Source organism: Pipistrellus hanaki (assembly GCF_964339955.1).
Source record: "Pipistrellus hanaki genome assembly, chromosome: 18".
In the NCBI taxonomy this organism is placed as follows: Eukaryota; Metazoa; Chordata; class Mammalia; order Chiroptera; family Vespertilionidae; genus Pipistrellus; species Pipistrellus hanaki.
The window spans coordinates 35,771,966-35,786,868 of record NC_140520.1 but is presented as its reverse complement, the minus strand read 5'-3'; positions in this window follow the sequence as shown (position 1 = coordinate 35,786,868).

Here is a 14,903-nt window from a genome sequence, read left to right as displayed (position 1 = left end):
TCAACATCAGAAAATGGAATCACAAATATGGAAAAGCAGAACATTAGAATGAACTCTGTGATGTTGGAATTGGTGGTATCAATATGCAATGAATGTACAGATGCAAGCTTTGTCCAATCAGACATCTTGGGAGCAGCAATATCCTAATAGCAGTAAGCACACCAATTGCCCAGCTCCTGGCTTCTAAACACCATCCACCACTTAAAGGAACTAGGGCTCCTTAGAGAAATGACTCAGCGCAGGGCTGGGCAGGGAAAGTATTATATAAGATGATTCTATAACATCCTTTTTCCCCCCAGAGACAAGAAGGTACTCAAAGAATGATAGGGATATATCGAAAGCACCCAACACCAGCTTGAAGAGGTTTCCAACGGCTAAATTGGGGGCAATTGGAGTATCAAAATAAATAGTGACAGTAAAAGATTATAAATCATTGAATAAAATTAGGAAAAAAACATGTACCCTCACAGGTATAAAACAATAAATTAATTGGAAGTTTGTTGAGGAATAGGATAGTTACACAGTTTCCATTTTTTTTTACGCAAAATATGCATTAGTTGCAAAGAGAAAAGAATTAACTTGAGACAGGAGAAGCATGAAGGCTATCATCTTAATAAAGTAGCCAACGTTATCATCAGTGATAGGAAATCTTGAAATGTTGTACCACCCGGCAGGATGCTCTGAGAAGGACCCAGCCTCAGTTCTGTGTTATTCCCCGAAGATGCATCTGAAACTACTCTGGGGAAACACCAGGCAAAACTTAGTGAGGAAACACTGCAAAGAAACTGGCCTGTAATCTTGAAAACGACAAGGACATGAAGTCAAAGAACAATTAAATGGGAATTAAGCGGAGAGACTTGACACATGCAACCTGTGACTTTAAACTAGACCATTTTGCTATAAAGGATATCATTTATATCCTTTGATATAAATGATATCAAACTTTGAATGGGGTCTGGTGGCAGTGACGTATTGAGGTTAATTTTCAAGTTTTGTTGCTTGTATTGCTGGAGTGCAGAAGGATGTAAGAGATGTGTAAGAAATACACCCATCAAAGTTTTCAGGGTAAAAGGAATGAGGTTGGCAACCTATTCTCAAAGAGCTAAGGGAAAATACTTACCTCTATGGTACTGGTAGCTTCTTGTGGAACTTTGTAATTCTTTCCAAAAATACTTAATTAAATACACGATTTCTAAAGCGAGGCTATGGCCTGACTCCCCCTGGGCAGGCTACCCCCACCTCTGCCTTGCAGGCCCCCTCCCACCTGTGAGAATGGAGAGCAATCGTTTGCAGCCAACTTCAGGCTGCGGAGAGGAGCTACTATCCTCAGAGCAACAGCAGGCGCCTGAGCAGGGTTCAAGGTTTCCTCTGTCCACATATCTGCTTTAACTTCACTGGCGAATCATTCTTGTCATTCACAAAGCACGTGCTCTATCTGTCACAGAGTCACAAATCTGATACCCAGGCCTGGCTCTGAAATATCTCATTGCTTAGACTGCAGGTCTCTGTCTGCCCCTGAATCCTCCTTACCCAACCAGGCCTGGCCGGAGTCTCCTCAGAAATAGGTTTACTTGCTATTATAATACTAGAGGCCCAGTGCATAAAATTTGTGCACGGATGGTCATCCCTTCAGCCCAGCCTGCACCCTCTCCAATCCGGGGCTCCTCAGGGGATGTCTGACTGCCCTTTAGGCCAGATTTCTGATATCCCTCTCACAATCTGGGTCCGCAAGCTCCTAACTGCTCATCTGCTTGCCTGCTAATCACCCCTAACTGACCCCCTGCTAGCCTGGTTGCTCCCAACTGCCCCCACCCTGCTGGCCTGATCACCCCACACAGCCTGCTGTTTGGTAGTTACTATGATGGCGTCCTGGACAATTTGCACATTCCTCTATTACTAGTATAGATGAGGAATGTCACTGATGTTTGCATGATATTTACTGCCAAGTGACTAAACTGGTTGCAGCCAGTTGCTGGGAGGCCGCCAGCTGTTTTTGCACAATTATGCAGCCATTTCCAGGAATTCGCTCTGGGAGACTTGTCGGCCCTTGAGAAGCAGCATGCGGCTCCGGTACTTCAGTCAGATTTAGCAGTCTCAGCGAAAGACTGAATATAAAGAAACAAAATCCACTAACAGCTGCTCCCGTGCACGTCTGCGCGCCCTCGGGTGAGATAAAGAATCTCTCCGCTCTTGTGGATGACCTGAGAATAGCACACTAGCCCCTGCCTATTGTCAAAGTGCGTGTGAGAATAAACAGAGTGTGGTGGGCAGGTGTGTCTTGAGTTCTTTCTGAAGAGAAAGTGGAAGGCCATATTGCTGTATTTACTCAGTGCTTAGGAAGGTGGCAAGGTTAACCCCTAGCCCTGCTAATTAAAATAAGAATTATTATTGACAATTACACCGTATATAGTAGCTTTGTTTAATCCGTTATTTATTCCACGCACACTCATTGGGCACATACACTGTGCTGGCCGCCATGTAGACACAGAGGACGCAGCTGTGACGAGGACCACACGGTCCCTGCCCTCAGGGATCATAGAGCCCTGTGGGCAGATGCAGCTGGCCAGTCTGCACAAGTGTGGGCAGAGATGATAAGAAAAATCATGCTTTAAGTTTCAATGGAAATGGTGATTGCTATTAGGCAAATGCCAAAATCCCAGGTCTGAGAATCAGAATATTTGAGGCCCAGCTCTCCTATGTACTGCTACAGGAGCCTCAAGAACTTACTTCATTTCTGACAGCCTTCACTTTGTCAGCATTCCCTGAAAATCAGTATGGCAACATCTGCATGCCTGCTTCATGAGATTCGTGTGATTATTCATGAGATCACCAATTGAGAGCAGGTCGAACCCTCAGAGATGTGGCTGCTAGCTGTGCGGAGTCTTTATGCAACACTGAGACCGGCTGTTGGGGTTTGCCTGGGCCGTTCTGAGTGGAAGGAGCTGAGTGTGTCACCAGCTTGTGTCCCTGGGCTTCTGGGAGGTGTCCATGCCCAGCACTGCCAGGTGCTGTAGGAGACAGAGGTGCCCAGACAGTTCAGACCCTCTACTGCTGCCTCTGCCGCTGGCCTCAGCCTGTTCCATGCAACAATTTAACAATAAATTGGATGAAAATACAGGAATAGGTATATCAGTGTTCAGCACAAATGAAGCTAAGAGTAGGAAAAATAAAGACTGACAGTCATCCCTAGAGCGTTAGCCTATGGACTGAAGGGTCCCTGGTTCAAGTCCAGTCAAGGGCACATGCCTGGGTTGTGGGCTTGATCTCCAGGAGGGGAGTGCAGGAGGCAGCCAATCAGTGATTCTCCCTCATCATTGATGTTTCTATCTCTCTCCTTTTCCCTTCCTCTCTGAAATCAATAAAAATATATTGACAGTCAGAATTTGAAATGATCACCCCAGGATAAGAAGAAGAAAAATAACATAGATACTAAGTCCTCTATTTAGATTCAAAAATGAGCTGCACAGCAGCATCAGTGAAAAAGCAGGATGCTGTGTGACTGCCTTGTCGGCCTACCACACATGACAGCCTTTTGCTGTTCACAGAGCACCTGGGAGCCATTTAAACGCTTAGGAAGTTAACTTTAGTGAGTCCAATATGTTAGACAAAAATTTGTTCTGAATTGTCCTTTTGGTTACACATGCATTATATCGCGATTTGGGGTTCATTAAGTTTGAGTCCATGTACAATTCCAAATGTAGCTATATTCCAATCCATGCCGTTCCTAAGAATGCCAATAGCGTGTAGTTTGCCCAGGACTAAACGATGGGTAGGGCTGGGAAGAAACCTAAGAGTTCCTTCTTAAACTCAGAATCCTGCCTTTGCTTTAATGCCTCCTTCCTCTGAGGAACGTTCCCCTGTCTTCCCAGTGGCAATTACTAGTCATTTGTTCGCAATATTTTCACATATGGACAAACGTGTGTGTCTGTATAGGACTGCTCATTGTCTCAGTTACCTTGCACCAGCGAACTCGCCCACCCCAAACTCAACTCTAGATGATAGCCTCTTGAAATGTCAGACCCATGCCCTATACCTTTTTACATCTTTAATACTCTAACACAGAGGTTTGTGCATATTAGACGCTCAATAAATAATGATAGGACTGAGTGGCTACAATGGAGAGCAGGCTTCACACTCACACTTGAATTTGAATCACTATTTACTAAGCTCCATTTATTTATTTATTTTTAAAGTGAGTTTTAAGACTTTTTAAAAATTTCTTTATTGATTAAGGTATCACATATTTGTCCTCAACCCCCCATTCTAATCCCCCCTCAGCCCCACTCATGCCCCCACCCCCCTATTGTCCTTGACCACTGGTTAGGCTCATATGTGTGCACATAAGTCCTTTGGTTGATCTCTCCCTTTTATCCCCACCCTCCCTCTGAGGTCCAACAGTCTGACCCATGGCTCCTTATCTCTGGGTCTGTTCTTGTTCATCAGTCTATGTTGTTCACCATTTCCCCTAGATGAGTGAGTCATGTCCTACTGGAAATATACTTATATGAATCAAAAATGAGATAAGCAATAATCATTATGCTGAAAAGCATATGAATCAGTCTGTAGTGAGTTTCTTTCTGGGCCACCAGTTCTTTTGAGACCCAATTTCAATGTCAAGCAGTTCCTTATGTGTACATGTCAGCAATGATATTTCAGTTCTGGATGATGGGCAAATGGTGGTAATGCAGGTCCAACCCTCTCTGGTTTGGTCCTGGGCAATCTGTAGTGATACACAGCTGCTGTCTGCTATTATGGTAAGGAGTCGTCAGCATCTTCCATCTCTGGACTGCTTCTCTTCTGTCTTCATGGTTGGAGTAGTCCTGTCAATTCCTCTCTGTTGCCAAAATCCACATGGTCTCGGAGTTATTTTCTGAAAATATACAAATATATTCTCAACCAAAAGTTAATAAAGGAATATTTTCTATAAATTTGACTTGGAATCCTTTTTCATTTTTTGCCCAAATGATTTTCCTCTGACTTGTTTTGACACCATGTGTGTTTTTCATGGGTGTCTTGCTGAAAGCATTACAAATAATTTTCTAACGTACACATTTTCTAGATGTAATTTACTTTCAGGATATTTTTCCTTACATGATATTCTTCTTATTTCCCCCTTTTTTGATTTAAATATTAGAAGGCTTTTGAAAATTTTATAATGTAGTCTTGATAGCTTTTAAATTTAAATTTTTGCACTATAATATGACCACTTTAGGTTCATTTCCTGTTGTGAGATTTTATCCTGAGAGGAACTACCAAATAAAAATAAAATGAAAATTTTAGTTAACACTTTAGGAATAGCTTTTTGTCAAGTGCAATTAGTTTTTCTAGGATATTCACTTATTTCAATGAGCCAGTTTAAATTAGCCTGAAAACTTGTCTACTATTTTACTGTCAAATTTATTACTCTAAAACAATCTTATTTTACCGTGTAAATTTTAGGGGAAAGGATTATTTGCCTTCTTGAGTAGGCCCTGAGCATTCCTGGTAGTAGGCTGGATCTAGATATCAAAAACCCACTTCCCCACACCATGAGTACAAGACAACTCAAACAAGTCGTGTTGTAGTGAGAGGGCAGCTGCTGTTAGCCAAGTCTCTGTCTTTTACCCGGGTCCCGATTTGAGCTGGGCCTGGGAAGTTGAGCAGCCATGGGGACAGGAGACTCCCTCAGCAGGGGTGAGGTTTCAGGCCCCTGCAAAGTTTTGGGGGTGAGGGTCTGTGCCCCACCTCAGTTGACCCCCAAGTTCTCTCCTGATGGCCCCTACTAATCTCCATTTAGTTACTTTTCCCCTCCGAATCTTTTCATCTCTGAAACGGGCCTATGGCCTGGACAGGTGGCTCCGTTGGTTGGAGCATTGCTGGTACACCAAACGGTGATGGATTTGATTCCTTGACAGGGCACATATGGGAGGCAACCGATCAATGTTTCTATCTCACATAGATGTTTCTCTCTCCTCCTTCCCCTCTCCCTAACAATCAATAAACATACCTTTGAGTAAGATTGAAGTTTTTAATAAATAAAATGGGCATACTAAAACCACATGACATAGCATTTTCAGAGTATTCAAGGCTAGCAGAGTTTATAGGTAACATACAGCTGTTTCCTCCCCTTTGATGTCTAGCTTATGAGTTTTACTGAGGCCGGGAGGAGTTTCTTTAAATGGAACCATCAGATAAGACATCCCCTCTGGCCTTCCTGCGAGCCTGGACGGAGATCAGGTGTCAGGGGCTTCGGGTCCCCAGCAGCCCACAGCCCTGCCGGCCCTGCCAGCTGCCCGCTGACCCCTGAAGTCACAGCTCGGCAGCTGCCTCTCAGCGTCACCACGCAGGCTATTGAGAGCCACAGGGTTTCTTTCCCCTGCCGCTTCCCCTAACGGCCCTGCTGCTTCCCCTAACGGCCTTCAGTGGGCACAGAACATGAGCTCAGGCTGCACGGTGGTTTGCAATTCAACAAACACCGGACAGCTCACGGTGTCTCGGAAGCTGTGCTGGGCCAGAAGAGATGGAGCTAGAAGCTGGCCAAGCCCATTCTGCTCTCAAGGAACTCGGTTTGCTAGTTTGCACGCAGCAACAGACGTGACACCAGCGGGGGTGTCCCAGGGGGAAGGGAAAGAGCTGTGCCAGGGGGTGAGAGGTGCAGGAGGGAGGGACTCCAGAATCCATCTACTGCAGATCTGGCCGGAAAGACTCTGCCGGGACAGTGGCATTTAACCTACGCTCCTCAGTGCTGTCATGTCTCTTCTTCCTTATTTTTCTGTCTTTCCGTGCCTGGTACAGCGGTACTGCGCACATTGAAGCATCTTTTTCATCAGTCTCTAAGCGCACGAGGCACAGGATGGGGTGTCCTTTAAGCGATGCTGTATTTTCAGTATTTAGCACAGGACACACATAGGAAGACTCAAGAAATATTCGGTGAGCAAGTGAGTGAATAAGTGAATGAAGTTTAGAAGGGGATGAGGGTGTGGAAAGAGGGGAGCAGAGGATAAAGCCCTGTACTTCTAAGTCCCGAGACCCCCAGGAGGAACAGCATAAAGAGGGCAGTTTGAGAGCAAGAAGGAGCTCAGGGTGATTGTCGCTGCTGAGCTGGTGGGTGGGAGTCAGTGGCTCCCGCGTTGGGCATCCGGTCTCGGGCTGACGGACGGGCCCTGTGCAGTGTCTCCTCTCCCTCGCCAGGCAGACAGGACTCCAGGGCCCAGTTTCCCAAGTCAAATCGCCTTTTCTTTTTCGCTTTAAAAAATTGCTGAGGCATGAGACACTTCCGTTCTCCACTGGCATCTCTGCTCTGTGCCCAGAGAAACAATCGTATCACGTTCAGGAAGGCAAGGGCCCGCGAAGGCAGGGAAACAGGAACTGTCCCCACGGATGTGACCCCCTCCCCCCCCCCATACCGGGGGAGACGGCCAGGGGCTGGGAACGGACGCCTGTGGAAGGGAAGCCAGACCGAACTGGAGGCTGACCCTTCCCGGCTTCCAGCAGGACCCTCAGCCCAAAGCCCAGGACCAGCGTGTTATTCTCAAACCGCTCTTCCCCCCCTCCCCTCCCCCACAGACACACAGGGGACTGGACAGGGGGAGGTCTGGACAGGGGGCTCTGCCCTGCAGGGCTCCCTCCAGCCCCGTTAGCCCCAATGCCCGGCCAGGCACCGGAAAAGGGACATATGTAATACTTTCAACAATAAAGGTTTTTTTAAAACATACGGAGGTTCAAATTCTGTCTTTACCTCTTACTTGCTGTATGAACTTGGGCAAGTTAATATCGCCTCTCTGATCTCCATTTCCCCACCTGTAATATAGGAACAATAATGCCATTCTCATGAGGTTGTGTTTTTAAGCATCTTTAGTGACGTGTAATTCACGTACCATAAAGTTCACTCCTCAGGGTATACACAACTTGCTAAGTTTCCACAATCACCACTGCCATCAAGATAGAGAACATGCCGAAACCGGTGTGGCTCAGTGGATAGAGCGTTGGCCTGCAGACTGAAAGGTCCCAGATTCGATTCCGGTCAAGGGCATGTACCCTGGTTGCGGGCACATCCTCAATAGGGTGTGTGCAGGAGGCAGCTGATCAATGTTTCTCTCTCTGTCCCTCTCTCTTCCTCTCTGTAAAAAAATCAATAAAATATTTTTTTTTAAAGAGAGAGAACATTTCTATCGCCCCCAAAGTCCCTCCAGCCTCTTGAGCGTTAATCCCCTCCCCTACCCCATTCACTGCCCCTTGGCCACCACAGATCTGCTTTCCATAACTATAATTCTGCCTTTCCTGGTATTTCACATAGAGTCACACAGTCATAGCCCTTTGTGGCTGACTTCTTTAACTTAGAACAGTGGTTGGCAAACTGCGGCTCGCGAGCCACATGCAGCTCTTTGGCCCCTTGAGTGTGGCTCTTCCACAAAATACCACGGCCTGGGCGAGTCTGTTTTGAAGAAGTGCCGTTAGAAGTTTAGGTTTTAAAATTTTGGCTCTCCAAGGAAATGTCAATCATTGTCCTGTTGGTATTTGGCTCTGTGGACTAATGAGTTTGCCGACCACTGACTTAGGGTCACGCTTTTGAAATCCATGATGTTGTGCGTATCTGTGTTTGCTCGTTTTTGCTGCTGAGCAGACCCCATTGCGTGGACGGGCCACGGTTCCTTTCAGCAGGGAGAGCGCTGAGTGCGGGTGTGGCTGTGATGATGGAGCCGCTTGAAAGACATTGGAAATCCAATAAGGAAGGTTCTTCTTGTGAGAATGGGAGCTCCACCTTGACCATCTTCCTGGTCACAGCCACATTCCCAGCACCGGGCGTAGTAGGAGCTCAATCACGGATTCAGAAGGAAGCAAACCATTAAGGCACTAATGCAGGAGAAACGGGACCACGGGCAGTTACGGAAGGAGCTGTGAATTCCCAGAAACGCGGGTTCGTTCTGAAGCGGGGCTGTCTGCGGAGGGTGGGGCGAGGGGCATGCGGGGAGACTTTGCACTAGGGACTGATGTCCGTGGAAGTGTTGCCTGAGGAAAGAGCACCCCCGGCTGAGAGGGGCATTTAGGAGACACTTTGCTTCAGTGCCTGTCCCCTCCCTTGGGCCTCATGCCGATGGCAGCGAGGTCTGGAGGAGGCACAGCATGGAAGGACCTGGCCTCAGGCTGCAGCGCCTGCGGCGTCCGTGTCCCCGAGCCGGGGGGCGGACACTCTGACTCCGCGTCCGTGTCTGCAGACTGGCACGCCTAATGCTTGTCAGCCTGACAGCAGGCCACACGCAGTCCTGAGAGGGCTCCTCAGGAAAATGCCAGTCACGGCCCTGCCTTTGTTTCAGGTGAAATTAATGAGAAAGCAATTCGAAGGTGAAACTTTCCACTTTGTTTTCAAATAAATGTTCTTTAAAAAAAAAAAAAATACATATATATATATATATATATATATATATATATATATATATATATATAATTGATTTTTCACAGAGCTGAGAGTAGAGGGACAGAGAGTTAGTAACATCGATGAGAGAGAAACATCCATCAGCTGCCTCCTGCACACCCCCCACTGGGGATGTGCCCGCAACCAAGGTACATGCCCTTGACCGGAATCGAACCCAGGACCTCTCAGTCCGCAGGCCGACGCTCTATCCACTGAGCCAAACTGGTTTCAGCTCAAATAAATGTTCGTGTTTCTTCTTGTAGAAAGAGTTGAAGTCCATTCACTCTGTGTCTGAACAGTTAATGTCTGCCGCCTCCAGGGAAAGCCCAGAGCTTCCTTTACTCCAAGCCTCTGAGCAGAGTGGGTCACTCATCGAATCTTAAATCCCAGGTCATCCACTCAAGTCCTAGGCAGACGCCCTCCCGGCGAGAGCCCCCACGCCTGCCACACCCTGGCAGGTCCCAAACCCTGGGGGTCTCTGCGGCAGTCACACGTGCTTTAACGCTGTTTACCATGTTTCCCCGAAAATAATAAGACCTAGCACATCTTTGGGGGCAAAAATTAATATAAGACACTGTCTTATTTTCGGGGAAACAGGGTAGCAATCCAGCTGCTCTTGGGTCCTCAGGGGCTCACGTGTTACGGGGCTCTCTCGTTTGGAACCCTTTCTCTGTCTGCACTGCCCACGACTACTACAAACTGTGTCCGTGTGCGAAGCGTCCGGGAAGCATGGAGAGGATGCCCGCCGACGTCCCACCTTGCGGAACGTGTGGCTCATTACCACGTCTCCCCCAGCCTTCCCACCGGAGGGGGTGTCCGCACAGCGTCATCCCAGGAAGCTGGAGCAGGATGGCGATTCCCTGCATCGTCCCGCCCACTGTGATGACAGCTCTGGGCACTGAGAATCTGGTGAAGGGAGGGTGAGGGGGGCTGGCCAGGAGGAGAGGCACCGCCAGGCTCCGCCCCTGCTGTGCCAGCTGTGCTGACCACACTGACCGCGGGCCAGCTCCCCGGAACCACTGGGCGCCCGGCGCTCAGGCACCCCCCGCCCTGTCGCCTGCCGTGGCACCAGCCACCGGAGCAGCAGGGAGACGCACCATCTGTTTGCTCATTCTGTTGTTCACCTGCTTGGGTGGCTTACGGGTCTTGCCTTTTATGAATAAGCCTGCTAGGAGCATTCTTGCACGCCCTTTTTTGCCAATATGTTTGTATTTCTCTTGAGGGGATACCTGCGCGTTAAGTGGCTGGGTTTTGCAGAGCAGGTGTGTTTTCGCTTTTTATAAACTTCCCAGCACGGCTGCAACGTGGTGGCCCATGTGTGTGAGTTTCAGCTGCTCCCCCGCTTGCTAGCATTCACTGTCACTCCTTTTCAATGGCAGCCGCTCGGGTGGGCATGCAGTGTGATGTGGCTGTGGTCTTAGTTCACATTTTCCCAGTGGCCGATGGTGACCAACACGTTTTCATGTACACGTTAGCCATTTGTGTATTTTCTTTCGTGAAATATCTATTCAAGGCTTTTTTGCCTATTATGTTTGCTAGATTATCTTTCTATGATTGTTTTGTAAGAGATATATAAATTCTTTGTCATATATGTCTTACTTTTTGTTTTCTTTTTTTATATTTTATTGATTTTTTTACAGAGAGGAAGGGAGAGAGATAGAGAGCTAGAAACATCGATGAGAGAGATGCATCTATTAGCTGCCTCCTGCACACCCCCCACTGGGGATGTGCCCGCAACCAAGGCACATGCCCTTGAATGGAATCGAAACCAGGACCTTACAGTCCACAGGCCGACACTCCATCCTCTGAGCCAAACCAGTTTTGGCCCTTTTTGTTTTCTTAAACTGTGGCTGGCCTTTTCATTTTAATGTCTTTTAATGAGCAAAAGTTTTGAATTTTGATAAACCAGATTTATTAACATTTTTTTCTTTTTGAGTTATGCTTTTTGTGATCTCTCTAAGAAGTACTTTCGACCTCAAGGTCACACAAATACTTTTAACTTCTACTTTTAGGTCTATGATCCATCTCAAATTAATTTTGTAATATGGGACGAAGGGTAAAGTTCACTTAGAAATACGTTGATCCAGTTGTTCTAGCACCATTTGGGGAAAGAGTGTCCTTTCTCTGCTGAGCTGACTTGATAATTTGTGAAACTGGGTCTCTTTCTGGGCTCTGGGCTCACATCAATACACACTGACTGAATTACTGTAGCTTTAAAGTCTTCACTTACTCAGATAATGGGAATTTTCCCAATTTGGTCTTTTTCCATATTATTTTGGCTATTTAAGTCCTTTGCATTCTACACAAATTTTAGAATCAACATGTTAATTTATATTTTTTAAAACCATCTAGGATTTTATTGAAATTGCACTAAATCTATAGACCAAATAGCATAGAATGGGCGCCTTACCCATATTGATTCTTCAAACCCACGAACATGATATAGTTCTTCATTTGTTTCTTCCCTTTAATTCCTCTCAACCTTTTATACTTTTCAGTGTAGACACTTGGCACTTGTATTAAATTTATTCCTAAGTGTTTGATGTTTTTGATACCTTTATAATATTTTTACATTTTATTCTCCAATTTTTTACTGCTAATGTATACAAACACAATTGATATTTGTATACTGACTCAATATTCCATGATTTTCTAAATGATCTTATTAATTCCAGTGGGATTTTTTTTAGGTTCCTTGGAATTTTCTACATACACAATCAGACCATCTAAAAATAAAGGTAGTTTTGCCTCTTTTTTTTAAACTTTGTGTGGTTTATTTATTTTCTTTTTAAATTGATTCCAGAGAAAGGAAGAGGGCAAGAGAGATAGAAACATCAATGATGAGAGAATCATTGATTGGCTGCCTCTTGCACGCCCCTACCGGGGATCAAGCCCACAGCCCAGGCATGTGCCCTGACAGGGAATTGAACCATGACTTCCTGCTTCATGGTGGACACTCAACCACTGAGCCTCACCAGCCGAATGTGCAGTCTGCTTCTTTTGCTTGCCATATTTTATTAGCTGGGACCTTCCATACAATATTAGCAAGAGAACTTTTTCTGATCTTAGGAGAAAAAGTTGGTTCTTCATGGGGAAAAAAGGAAACTGTCCCGGTGACAGGCTAAAGATGCAGAGAGGAAAAGAGGCAACAGAAATGATAAATATGTGGCTGATTCTAAAGGAATATTGTATAAATTGATAGCATCGTGTAAAGCAATTTCAGTTCCTCAAGCTACTTCTCTAATGGACGCATCACCACTACAGTCACCGAGGCGGTCGTTGGAGACATTTCCCAGCCATCACATGGGTGCTGGCTCCTCTTCTGAAGGCACAGATGGCTGAACCCTTTAACTATCACTACCACCTTTCATTATTGCCGGATTCGTTTGTCTTCCGTTGGTCTGTTATGATGACTCCATCCCTATGCATTTGAATAGGCTTTCTCCAACACACTATATACAAATGGCTGTACAACCTTTGAGAACATAGTTTGATGAGTTCAGTGGTCCTAGAATCTAATGACATATATTTTTAAAGTAAAGGTCGGATGTCTCCTCCCTCGTCCTTTATTTTCTGCTCCTGCTATTTGCTATGTTGGATGCTCTGGTACTCTTCACTCTGTTTCAGCAGCAATTATCCGATCCCATCCTGACTTACAACACAGCCCCTTCATTTCCATCCAAAACGAAATCCTTTAAGCTAGAACTGGACACCATTTTGACTAAGGAATTTAGGCTAGTGTGGGGTATTTCCCATGCAGCTCTTTCAGCTTTTTAAAATCTAGGCTTGTTAGTATTTCATTAGTATATCATTGGCTAGTCTATACAATAGCTACTTAAGATTTTTGGGGATCAAATGTTGATCCTTTTTGTGGTTATTTATATATTTTGTTGTCTGGCTTTCTAGGAAGTTCAAGTCACTGCATGGTGATGTTAAGTGAGACAAGTTGTATTTTTTTTTAATTTGTCAATTATAGTTGACACTCAATATTATTTTATATTTGTTTCAGGTGTACAGCATGGTGGTTAAACATTCATATAATTTATGAAGTGATTCCCTGATAAGTCTAGTCTTACCTGGCACCATATATAGTTATTACAGTATTATTGACCAAATTTCACGTGCTGTAATGTGCATCCCCATGACTATTTTATAACTACCAATTGAACTTCTTAATACTATTACCTTTTCCACCCCAACCTTCCAACTCCCCTCTTATCTGGCAAGCATCAGTTTGCTTTCTGTATCTATGAGTTCGTTTCTGTTTTATTTGTTTACTTTGTTTGTTAGATTCCACATATAAGCAAAATCATATGGTATTTGTCTTTCTCTAACTGACTTCTTTCACTTAGCATAATATCTTCTAAGTCCAGACAAGTTGTTGCAAATGGTAAGATTTCGTTCTTTTTATGGCCGAATAATATTCCATTGTATATATGTATCACATCTTTTTTTCTTTCAATTCTTACCTAAGGAGATATATATATATATATATATATATATATATATATATATATATATATATTTTTTTTTTTTTTTGAGAGAGAGAGAGAAAGAGAGTGTGGGGAGAAAGAGATATTCACATTGATGTGATAGAGAAACATTGATTGGTTGCCTCTGGTACACATCCTGACTGAGGATAGAATCTGCAATCTAGGTATATGCCCTAACCAGGATTTAAATACATAACATTTTGATATATGAGATGATGCTCTAACTAACTGAACCACCAGGCCAGGACTGTACCACATCTTCTTTATCTAATTATCTATTGATGGGCACTTAGGAAGCTTCCATATCTTGGCTAGTGCAAATAATGCCCTAATGAACATAGGGATGCAGATATCTTTTGAAATTAGTGCTTTGGATTTCTTCATATAAATACCCAGAATGGGAATTGTTGCATTATAAGGTGTTTTTTTGTTTTTGTTTTTGTTTTTGTTTTTAGGAACTTCCATGCTGCTTTCCATGGTGGCTGCACCAGTTTGGATTCCCACCAACAGTGCATGAGGATTCCCTTTTCTCCACATCCTCACCCACACTTGTTGTTTGTGGATTTAGTGATGATAGCCATTCTGATGGGTGTGGTTTTAATTTGCATCTCTCTGATGATTAGTGATATTGAATATCTTTTCATATGTCTACGGCCATCTGTGTATTCTCTTTGGAGAATTGTTTGTTCCAGTTCTATGCCCATTTTTTAATTGGAGTGGTTTTTTTTTATGGTTAGGTTGCATGAGTTCTTTATAAATTTTGGATATTTAATGCCTTATCGAATATATCATTGGTGAATATCTTCTCCCAATCAGTAGGTTGTCTTTTTGTTTTGTTGATGGTTTCCTTTACTGTGCAAAAACTTTTTAGATTGATGTAGTCCTATTTTTTTCTATTTGTTTGCCTGCCTGAGAAGCTATTTCAGAAAAATATTACTATGAGCCATGTCAGAGAGTTTATTGCCTTTGTTTTCTTCTAGGAGTTTTATGATTTCAGGCCTTAAATTTATGTCTTTAGT